Genomic DNA, 10,044 nt, shown 5'->3' with positions numbered 1-10,044 from the left:
CCACCCAGATCCTGCTCCGCCCCAGCTTCTGAGGGTGTCCAAGGGCAGGGGCTCAAACATTCGGCATCCACAGCCGACCTCTGCCTGCCCTGGTGACCCCGGTGAAGTCCATGGGCGGTGGGTGCTGCCAGGCAGCGAACACTGGGGACCTTGCTCACATCCCTCACGGGTGGGAGGGCGACCACCTGGGCCCCGGGCAGCCCGTGGAGGAGGCCCCGGCTTCTCTCCAGCGATGCCAGTTATTGGAACCTGAAGAGGGAACCAGAATAAAGAGCAGCCGGAGACAGCCCCCCCCACCCCCCACGCGGTTTCCAGGCGACACGCAGGCTGTCGCGGTTGCTGTCATACAAACCCTTTTCCCGTAAGACGGCAGGTCCCGCGGGAGAAGGGGTGAAGTGGAATATTTTATCAGCCATGTACACATGTAACCAGAACCCGGGCTGAAAGGCAGACCCGAGTTTCCCTGAATGGGGGGAAGGGGCGGGGTGGAGAGGGCTGGCGGGTCAGCACGCGGTGGCCCAGGTTCCCCCTCCGTGTTGTCATGGAGGAGGAGTCCCCACAGAGGGCTGCAGTGGGGACAGCGTGTAGAAGGCACCTTGCTTTTGTATTTAGAAATAAAAATCCTATATACATATCAAGGGTGAGGGAAGGAACGCATATAAAAACCACGCAGGATCGGGAGCCCTTTCCACGCCCCCGCTCGGAGACAGGTCCTGCTCCCCATGCTTCCGGTGGGTCCAAGGTCCAAGTGCACTCTGCAGCAGGAGCAGGGCAGTGTGGTGCCTGGAGGCAGAAAGCCGGCTTCCCCTCGGGGTCTGAAGAGGCAGGAGGCGGTCCAGGCACACGGAGTGGAAGGCACAGGCTCTCATTCTCCCTCCGGGAAAGACAGCCATTCTCTCGCCCTGAGCACCGTTATCCAAGGATCTAAAGAGCAAGTGAAAATGCATGAGGACGATCTGGGACACACACAGTGTGACAGTACCCACCTTCCCGACAGCCACGGGCCCGCGGAAAGCCAAGGTGTGCTGTGAAGGAGGCTGGTTGGTGGGTGTTGCCCGGTCGGTTGTGCTGGGGTGGGGGTGAGTGTGGGGGGAGCAGGCAGCCCCATGTGCTGTCCAGGAGGCAGGAGTGGGACATTCTCCTGGTGACCGTCTGTGCATGCATTTCTGAAGAATGGAGCACGGAAAGGCTGGGAGGCAAAGACCCAACACCCTCCAACAGCTCCCCCAGATGTTCAGGGCGGGGCTCCATTCAGAAGTTTGAGATGATTCAAGTTAAGCAAAGAGGGATGGAGAGAGAGAGGAGGAAAAGAGAGATGGGAAAGGCAAGGACCCATCTGGGCAGTGCATCACATTGAAATTGCCCCGCATTAAAAATTCACCAGCCAGTGAATTTTCAAGGGATTTGTAGTAATTAGATGACAAAATGCTGGCAAGTCTCAGGCTTGCCAAAGATGTTACTCAGGGGTCAAAGACTCGACACTTTCGGCTGGGTAATTTGTAAGTGTCAATCACTCGCAGCCATCAGAGAGAAGGGAGCGATCTAACGGCTGAATTCTAAGTAAGTCCAGGCGCAGACCTCAGCCCGCCGTCTGCGAGCAAACCCCAAGGCCCCGGCCGCTTCGCTCAGGCACAGACAGCGGCCGAGCCCGGCCTGAGGCTCCGAGCCCCACAGGCCAACCGAAGTTTCCCACTTCTTGTTTGATTTTATTCTTTAGGAAAGCAGTGCCTGGCCAAGAGTCGATGACCCTCCTTGTTGGACGAGAAAGTTTCCTGCTGCCAGCGCCACTGAAGGGAGACATGGGGCGTTTGTGCAGGCGACTGATGTCACGGCCTCGATACCCAGCCCCAGGCCTCAGTCTTCTCATCTGTGAAGTGGGGATAAGATTCACCTTGCAGGGTTGTTCTGACTGTAGGAGACAGGACCGGCTCTCTAACTACCTAACAGGTTTCTCCAATCAGGATCAATTCTACTTGCCTCTGCCCAGACGCTGTTCGGGCTCACCTGCCCTCATGGGAGAGTCTAGTTGGGGGAGGGAGGAGGAAGGAACAATACACAAATAGAAAGCGTGTCAGAAGGTGGCAACGGCTAAGAAAATGAGTGGACTTAGTGCAGGCTGGGAGGGAAGGCCGTCTGTTTGGGCCTCATCTGAGCGGAGGCCGGGACACAAGGGCCGAGAACTAGACAGAACAGGCCTACAGGGCACAGCGCGCAGGCCAGCGTGGCGGACTGTCACTGTGAGCACTATCCCGAGGCCAGAGACTGGGGGACAAAGGCGGGCGGGCCACGGAGCTCTCGGCCCCTGAAGCTGGACTCCGCAGCCCCATCTGGACAGCGCCTGGTCGGAGCGGCTCCCAGGGCCCCGCTGGGGAGAGGAAGCACCTGGAGGGCCCATCTGTGGTGTCTGGCCCGCCTGTGGGCCTGGCAGGCCCTGCGAGGGCCTCTCATTCCAGCTGCTCCACTGACTGAAAGCTGTGAGGGACGAGGGGCCCGGAGGTAGAGTGATGCTGTCAGGACGGCGCTGCCCAGCACCTGGGCGGGCGGGAGACGCTTTCCAAGATGGTGGGCACAGGGGGGCCTTTCTTCCCCTCGCTGCTCCCACGTCAGGGTATTTTCTGGAAAGGGCACTGGCTTTGGAGTCAGGCAGACCCTGGGGCCTGAAGCCTGACTGCTGTTTCTGAACTGTGTGACCCTGAGCCTCAGCTGCTGCATCTGGAAAATGGGCACAGGCATCCCACACCCAGGGCTACGGACAGGCATTAACAACGGGATCTAGCTCAGGGGAGGCTCTCAGCAGACGGTCCTGATAAACGTGACATGACCCCCTCCGATAGCCACTGAGTGTCCCAATCCGAAGAATTCTGCGCTGAGCCACAGGGAGGCGGACCTCGCGAGGCTTAGGGGGTGGGCCTCTGCTTTAAAACAGAAGGAGCGGAACGGGTCTCGGGTCTCGGTACAGTTTGCTGCAGAGCGGGATCTATGTGCCGGGGGTACTCCTGAAGTTGGCGAAACTCCCGCTGGGCCGGGGAGGGCAGGGCTGTATCTGTAAGTCACTTTCCCTGGAGCTCTTCCTGGTTCAGCTTTGTTGTTGGGGGCAGCGCCCAGCCCAGCCCCGAGTTGGGTGTATTTATTCCCTCACCTGCCTCCTTCCCCAGCGCGGGGAGCCTCATGCAGGTTTAACTGGGCTGTGGAACTGCTCAAGGGGAAAATGAGAAACTACCCAGTGTCCCCTGGGAGGCGGGGGCTGGGCTCGGAGCTCTGAAGGCCACTCCTCGCCACCCCGAGGGCGGGCAGAGAGGACTGGGAGGCCAGCCACCACGGCACACACTTGAGATGCAAATAAAAATTAGCAGCAGCTGCAAGTGGGCTCGGCCATCCCCCAAGGCCCCGCCTGAGTATTGCCCGTCTCTGCAGTTCAGGCTGCGGAATCTGGAGGTGCCCCGGCATCTGCTTCAGAATCGCTGTGACTGCAGAGCGTAGCTCAGGGAACAAAGATGAGCCCACAGTGGCTGCCGTGTATGCACACTTGCTATGTGCCCGGCACTGTGTGGAGGTGCCAGGCCAGCTTCCTCCTGGATCCTCACAGGCACCCGGTGGCACCGGCAGCGTGCCTGCCCCTTCCTCAGCGGGGGTCCCGCTCCCTGCTCCACCTGCCAGCCCTTCCTCTGCCGACGCTGTCACGTCTGGACACAGGCTTGTCTGTGACGGAGGCCGACGACTCCCTCACCTGCCCGGGTCACAGAGCTCACAAGCAGCAGAGCTGGATGTCAGCCAGCAGCCTGACTTGTCCCCACCGGCTGCCCCCCACTCAGATCACACGCCTTGCGGGGGAGGTGATGGGGGGGAGCGCGGCAGCCGGGCTCCACCTGACCCTCAGGACCTGGCCTCCTCCTTGGGGGGGGCCTGCCCCGGGGAACCCATCTTTCCTGGGTGTCTGCCTGGACCCCACAACCGTGTCAGGAGAGCCAGAGAGGCTCTCAGCGGGTAGAGGGAACCTGCTCCCACCCCCAGGGCGCTGGCTGCTGCCTGGGAGGGGACCCCGCTCCCCAGGCTGTCCGGCGGCCCCTCAGGACCTCTGCCGTCTGCAGCTCGGCTGCAGGGTTTTCCAATTCTGGTCACGTCGTGCCCACACCTGCCCGTCCCCAGACCCAGTTTGGGGTGAAAGCCTTGCTTATTAGTCAATCTGGATCGCACTTACTGTGAATTACCAGGCCTGATTGATATTCATGAGTGGATACATCTGAAACCTCACTCGGCTGCCACGTGACTCCCTGCCTCGGGGAGGAGGCAGTGAGGACACGAGATCTGAGCCGCCCACATGCAGCGGCGGCCCCCAGGCGGGACACTCAGCTTGGGGGAGCGGCCCCTGGCTGACAGCCGCCGTCCCCCGGTGGCCGGGACCAGGAGGTGCCAGCAGGACCTTCTGCTCTGGGTGGGTGACGGTCCTGTTTCTGGGGTTTGGGGCAGAGCTCCACAGGGGCCTGGGCCTGCACAGGGCAGCGTTCAGTAAAGCGCGCCCCGGCCCGGAACCCACCCCCCGAGAGGAAGCAGGTGCAGAGCCTGGAGCCTGGAAAGCAGCATCCAGGCTGGGGGTTCTCAGGCCTGTGCTCTGGGCTGGAGGGCAGAGCTCCCCCTCCCTCCCCGCAAGGGCCCGGGGTCCCCCTCCCTCCCCACAAGGGCCCCGTCTTGAGGGCCCAGTGGCTTGTCCAAAGCTGAGAGTCCCGGACAAGACGCAGGAAAGTACCTGACTGGCAACTCAGAGGAAACGCGCACGCCCGCTGCACTCCCTCCCTCCGAGAGCTGCTTTGCTGAGGGCTGGGAAGAACGTGCATGTTCTTCTGGGTGGATCCCTACACACTGAACAGGAGAGAGAGAAACTGGGCTCCCTTTCAGACAACAGAGAACTACAGTTTGGGTTTCTCAAAGAAGAAAGAACGTACCTTCCGCGCCCCCCCTCCCCCAGAATGCAGCTGCACCAGCTGAGAGCAGAAAAGGCTTAGGGATGGAGAGGAGCCACAATGCAGAGAAATGCGGCTAAATCCCCAACTCTGAGTTCTTTTACTTTTTACAGAAAGGAGAGAAACATCATCGGTTGCCTCCATATGTGCCCTCAGTTCGTCCCGAACCCGCAACCTGACTGGGATTCGAACCCCCACCTTCTGCAGGGGATGGTGCCCCAGCTCACCGAGCCACCCAGCAGGATCCAGACTCTGATTTCTAAAGCCAAACGTTTCCCAGGGAAGACGGGTCTGAGGAGACGAGTCTTAGGAGCTGCCATGAGTGGGTCCGGCTGTTGGAGGACCTAAGCACCTTTTAAGGGGACGGGGGGGTGGGGGGGCAATGAGCACAGGACCTTCCAGCAGGCGGGAATCAGCCTGGTGGTCCATCCCAACTGGGCCACCTGCCTGGCTGGAACATCCCTGGTCTTGGCAATGAAGCGTCTCTGAATGCCTATGTCTCTAGACAAGCTGGGCTCCACCAAACTGTCGGTGCCCCCTCATCACCCCGTCCACCCACAGCCAGGCCTGCGGGAGGCCCCTCCTGCTGAATTTGGGCTCTGCCACGTGACTTGCTTTGGCCAATGGGGCAGGTAGCGAACACATTTGGACGCAACATGACCCCGCGTTCCTTTGGGGTGTTCCCTACAACCGCCATCTGAGACCGGGGTCCTTAAGCTCTTCCTGGGCTAAGAATCCAAGGGAGCTTGACGGGCCCTTTCCCCCAGAAACCAAGACAAAGAAAGATTCCGTGGAAGCGTCTGTGGGGCCTTTAGACACTGCTCACCCGGGGTTCCGTCCTCATTTACCTCCAAAGGCAGAAATCGGCACAGACTGATCTAGAGAGCGACCCAGCATGGCCAGGCAGCGCCTTAGGCCGCAGGCTTGCCTACCTTCCGACCGTCCCAGGAGAAGTCAGCTTCCTCATTTTAACCGCTGACATCTGGGTCTGAAATGCTCTAACCAACACAGCATCTCTGCAGGCCCCTGGCCGCTGCCCCTGGCTTTGGAGTGGCTGGGGCTCCGGCTGGGCACCAGATGAAGGAGCTGGCTTGCATTTTGGGGTCCACAAGACACCTTGGGGCTTGAAACTGTTGCAGTGAGATGCTAATCCTATGAGCTGGGCATCCGATTCCACGAGTAGAAATACTGAAGGGTGGAGGTAAGGGCTTGGGGTTCAATCCACTCGGCCCCCATCCCAGCTCCTCTGGGGCAGTCTGAGAACCACAACCGGAACCAGGGTGTCCAGTGTGTGCTGCGTGGCCCACCACCTCTCCGCAAAGCCGAGGGGAGGAGAGGAAGCCTGACTGCGGTGCCCTGGCCGGTGGAGATGCCCGGAGGGAAGGGGGCCTCCCTCCGAGGCGTTCCTGGAATGTCAGCCTTGGCGCTCACCTCACCTCACCTGTGCAGCGAGGGGACTGGCTCCACCTGTGACTCAGCTGAGACAGCGGAGCTCATGACTGGGAAAGGGCTCTGCAAAGTGCAGGGTGATGCGCAGACATGGGGTGGGGGGAAGGGGGCAGCGGTATCGCCTGGAATCTTTTTGGGGACCAGAAGCGGGGCTCCTGACAGTTCCCAGGGAAGCGGGGGGGCAGCTGCCACCGGAAATCGGCACAACAGAAAAATGCCTGTGCTGACCTCGCCCAAGGATGGGGCGCTGCGGTCCCAGGGGGTCATTTTCATAAAAGCTGCAATTAGGGGAAGTGGGTTTATTAGGCAGCTGGAGGGACGCAGCCCTGGCTTCTGGCGATGCTGACTGGACTGCAGGGCCTGGGCTCGGGGCTGGAGCACTGTGGCCTCCTGTGGGAGTGGGGGATACTCCTTGATGTTGGGGTGGGGGGCGTAGGACAGCGAACGCTGGTACAGTGCTCACAGCCCACTCATTTAATCCTCACATCCCGTGAGCTGGGGCTGCTGGTGCTCTCAGTTCACAGGTGGGGACACTGAGGCTCTCAGAGGTCAAGGAGCTGCTCAAGGTCACGCTGCTGGTAAGTGGCAGAGCGGGGATCAAAGCCCAGGGCCCTGGCTCCAGAGGTGGAAGATGAAGGGCACATAGTGGAGAGTTCAGCGACGGCGTGACCTAGTCGAAGCCGCTCGCCCTCTCTGGTCTGACCTCTGAGCTGCCATATCAGTGGGGTTTACCTCAGGTCCCGGCAAACTTGATGTGAAGGGCCAGCTGGTCAATACTTTGACTTGTGGCCACACAGCTGCTGCCGCTGCTGCCAGGCAGCCCTGAACAAGACCAAGCCAATGGGCGTGGCTTGTGCTAATAAAAAGTCATTTACACAAACAGGCGGCGGCTGGGCCGAAGCTTGCCAAAGCCCATGCCTGGTTTGGACCATTCATGTCCCTTCTTTACCACTTATATTAGGATCTTAATAACTTCCTTCACACCGCTGCACGGCGGGCTCAGCCACCACCTGTGGGACGCACGCACCAGGCCTTACGTTCTTCTGGGGCTCCACAGCTCTGAGTCCCTGCGTCCCAGGGCCACCCCATGCTGAGCCGCACACCCAGCCAGGGACTGACGGCATTTGATGAGTAACTGCCGGCCCGGGGCCAGGCTCTGCACCGCCTCTGCCTGGAGACAGGAGAGCAGGAGATGAACCCGTGGAGCTGGGTGCCAGCCCCTGTGCGGTGCCCCCTGGGGAATGTGCCTCTCTGAGCTCCACGGCTCCCTGCCCACAGCTGCTGGGAGGGTGACGTGGTTCGTGCCTTCATCTACGCTGGCCAGCACCTCCCTCCCGCCAGGCAGGGCTCGCCTGGGGTTCCCAATCGGAGGGAGGACAGACGTGAAACCACAACACAGACCAACATTCCCGCTGGCACAGGGGCCGAGGAGGAGCCAGGTGTCCGAGGGCATCTAACCGGCCCGGGCTTGTCTGCTCAGGGCTCGCAAAGGTCATCTATGGGAAGCTGTCTATCTCAACACCTGGGGCAATACGGGGGACAAATGACCATCCAGCAGTGTCCCCTCATCCTTTAGTGCTAACATTGCTGGAAAAGACTCCTTATTATGAGTGACGCTCAGCAGGGAAGCGGGTGGAGAGCCCGAGGGGCGTTTCCTGGGAACGAGTGTGCCCTGCTTCTGCAAGGCGCACCAAAGGGTTAAAGTCATTTTCATTAAAATTTAAATTTCAGCAGGTGCTCGCGTCCTTTGAACGTTTGACTGGCAACCATTTCATATTTCAATCTCGGCAGAACAAATTGAATTAGATGTTGAGACCGAGCTCGGCTCTGTTCAGCAAAGCCTGTGCGCCCGGCGGGCGCTAATCCTCTCCGAAGGCTGCGGCAAGCGGCGCTGCAAGGCGGCCTGGCCACGAAAGACAAACCGGCCAAGGAGGCGGCGAAAGGAAAGGAGGCTCTGGAGGCTGTCCTCGGCCTGACTGGGGGTCTCCAGGCCTGGGGGACGGGCCAGAGTCTCTAACCCTGTATCCCAGGTGCCCACCAGTGCCTCGCACACGGGCACCTGCTGAGTGTCGAGTGGATGGATGGATGGATGGATGGACAGATGGATGGATGGACACCTGGGGTGAGGATCAGCAGGTGGCCCTGCCAGTCTCTGCCACTGGCCTGTGCCCTTCCAGCCCCGCCTTTCTGAGAAGCCACAGGTGCCTGGCGCCCTCCCGGATTTGAGGTGCTTCCTCGGGAACCTGGGCTCACCGTGGTCTCCTGCTCCTTCCCTCAGCCCCTGCCCCGAGTGCAGGCCCGCTGGAGGATGCCAGCTTGTGTTGCCCAGGAGGAAGGCGGAAGGCCTCCCCTATACACCCAGACACCACCCCACGGCCGTGGGCCTTTGCCAGTGCCAGCGACCCCGCTGAACCCCGTGATCCTGGCTCACCTCTCCTCTGCTCTCCCGGGAGCCCACTGCACTCTTCCCTCCCCCCCAGCATTCTCTCCCCAGCTCTGTCCCGACCAGGGGGGTGCAGCACCCCTCTGCCAGGGGGACGAGCCTGCCGCCTGCCCCGACACCGGCCTACACAGGAATCGGGGCCCGGGTGGCACTCCTTTCCCTGTGCCTTCCTTTCTCCCAAACCTTCCAGTTGCCGGGACCACCGAGGTCCCATCATCACTTCACACTCGACAGAGCCCCTTCCCGAAGCTCTTTGGTGCCCACCTCCCTGGGGATTGTCTGTCGCTGCAAGTTCCCCCAGGTCACCCTCACTGACGGATGCTTTTCTCCTAACAGGCGGCCCCTCTTCCCAAAGGGGTGAGATGGGCACCTCCTGTGGGCCGGGCCCAGTACTGACCTGGTTTTACTTTATTATGACCTCGCTAGCTACACCTTCCTTCACTCCAGAATAATAATGAGGAGGCTAGCCAGGCCCCGCCCCACCCCATGCCGTTTCCTGACCCAGCAGTCTGTGCGGGGACAGCTGGAATCTGAACCAGGGATTGGCAATCCCCAGCCCTGTCCCTTCCCTCTGACAAAACATCTGCTTTAACAGAGAGGAACTGCCAACCCTGGGTGCTGACCCAGCAGGACCCACGGGCCCTGCACAGAGCAGTGGGAAGAACGGGCGGACTCCAGGCCTGTCACCCGAGACCCTCGGTGGCTGGGGATCCTGGTCACCACGCGTCTAGCCTGGGGAGGTTTATCATCGACCCCACCACAGCCCCCGCCCGAAGGCTGTGGTCCCCTCTGTGCCAGTGGGGACGGGCCATGCTGGGCCCCGGGGTGCGGTTCACAGGGCCCAGCTCCAGGCTCTGCAGTGATAAGCTGGGGCTGCTCAGCCTCGCAGGGTAGCGGGGCCGGGGAGCGCAGCGTGGGTCCCAGGCCACTCTGAGAACTGGGTGACGACTAAGCCCCCTACGATGCACAGACCAGGTTTACACAGAAAGGCGGAGGTTCTTAGACTCCCACGTGGAGCCCCACCCGCAGGCCCCACGTTACGCAGTAGACAAGTCATAGTTCGAGCACTGATGGCTTTAGTCCCAGCACCATCTCCGAGGTGGGTCTACAGCCTCACTTTACCGAAAAGGATGCTGAGAGCCAGCAGGGACCTCGGTGGTCTGCGGTGACATAGCTGGGGACGGCCAGGCCGAT

At 60.9% G+C, this 10,044-nt stretch overlaps 1 protein-coding gene across 1 annotated transcript in view; it reads right to left on the bottom strand.

Moving 5' to 3' along the window:
• Positions 1 to 585: 585 nt before the first annotated feature.
• Positions 586 to 10,044, bottom strand: part of RBM19 (RNA binding motif protein 19) — a 90,221-nt gene continuing 80,762 nt past the window's right edge. The window contains exon 25 of the mRNA XM_070399617.1: positions 586 to 924. The gene's annotated coding sequence lies outside the window, so the exon portion shown is untranslated. The remainder of the gene's footprint in view (positions 925 to 10,044) is intronic.

The sequence above is a fragment of the Myotis yumanensis genome, unplaced genomic scaffold (genome assembly GCF_028538775.1).
Source record: "Myotis yumanensis isolate MYYU_CA2020_CCGP unplaced genomic scaffold, mMyoYum1.0.hap1 SCAF_19, whole genome shotgun sequence".
Classification (NCBI taxonomy): domain Eukaryota; kingdom Metazoa; phylum Chordata; class Mammalia; order Chiroptera; family Vespertilionidae; genus Myotis; species Myotis yumanensis.
This window is presented reverse-complemented; position numbering and strand designations above follow the sequence as displayed.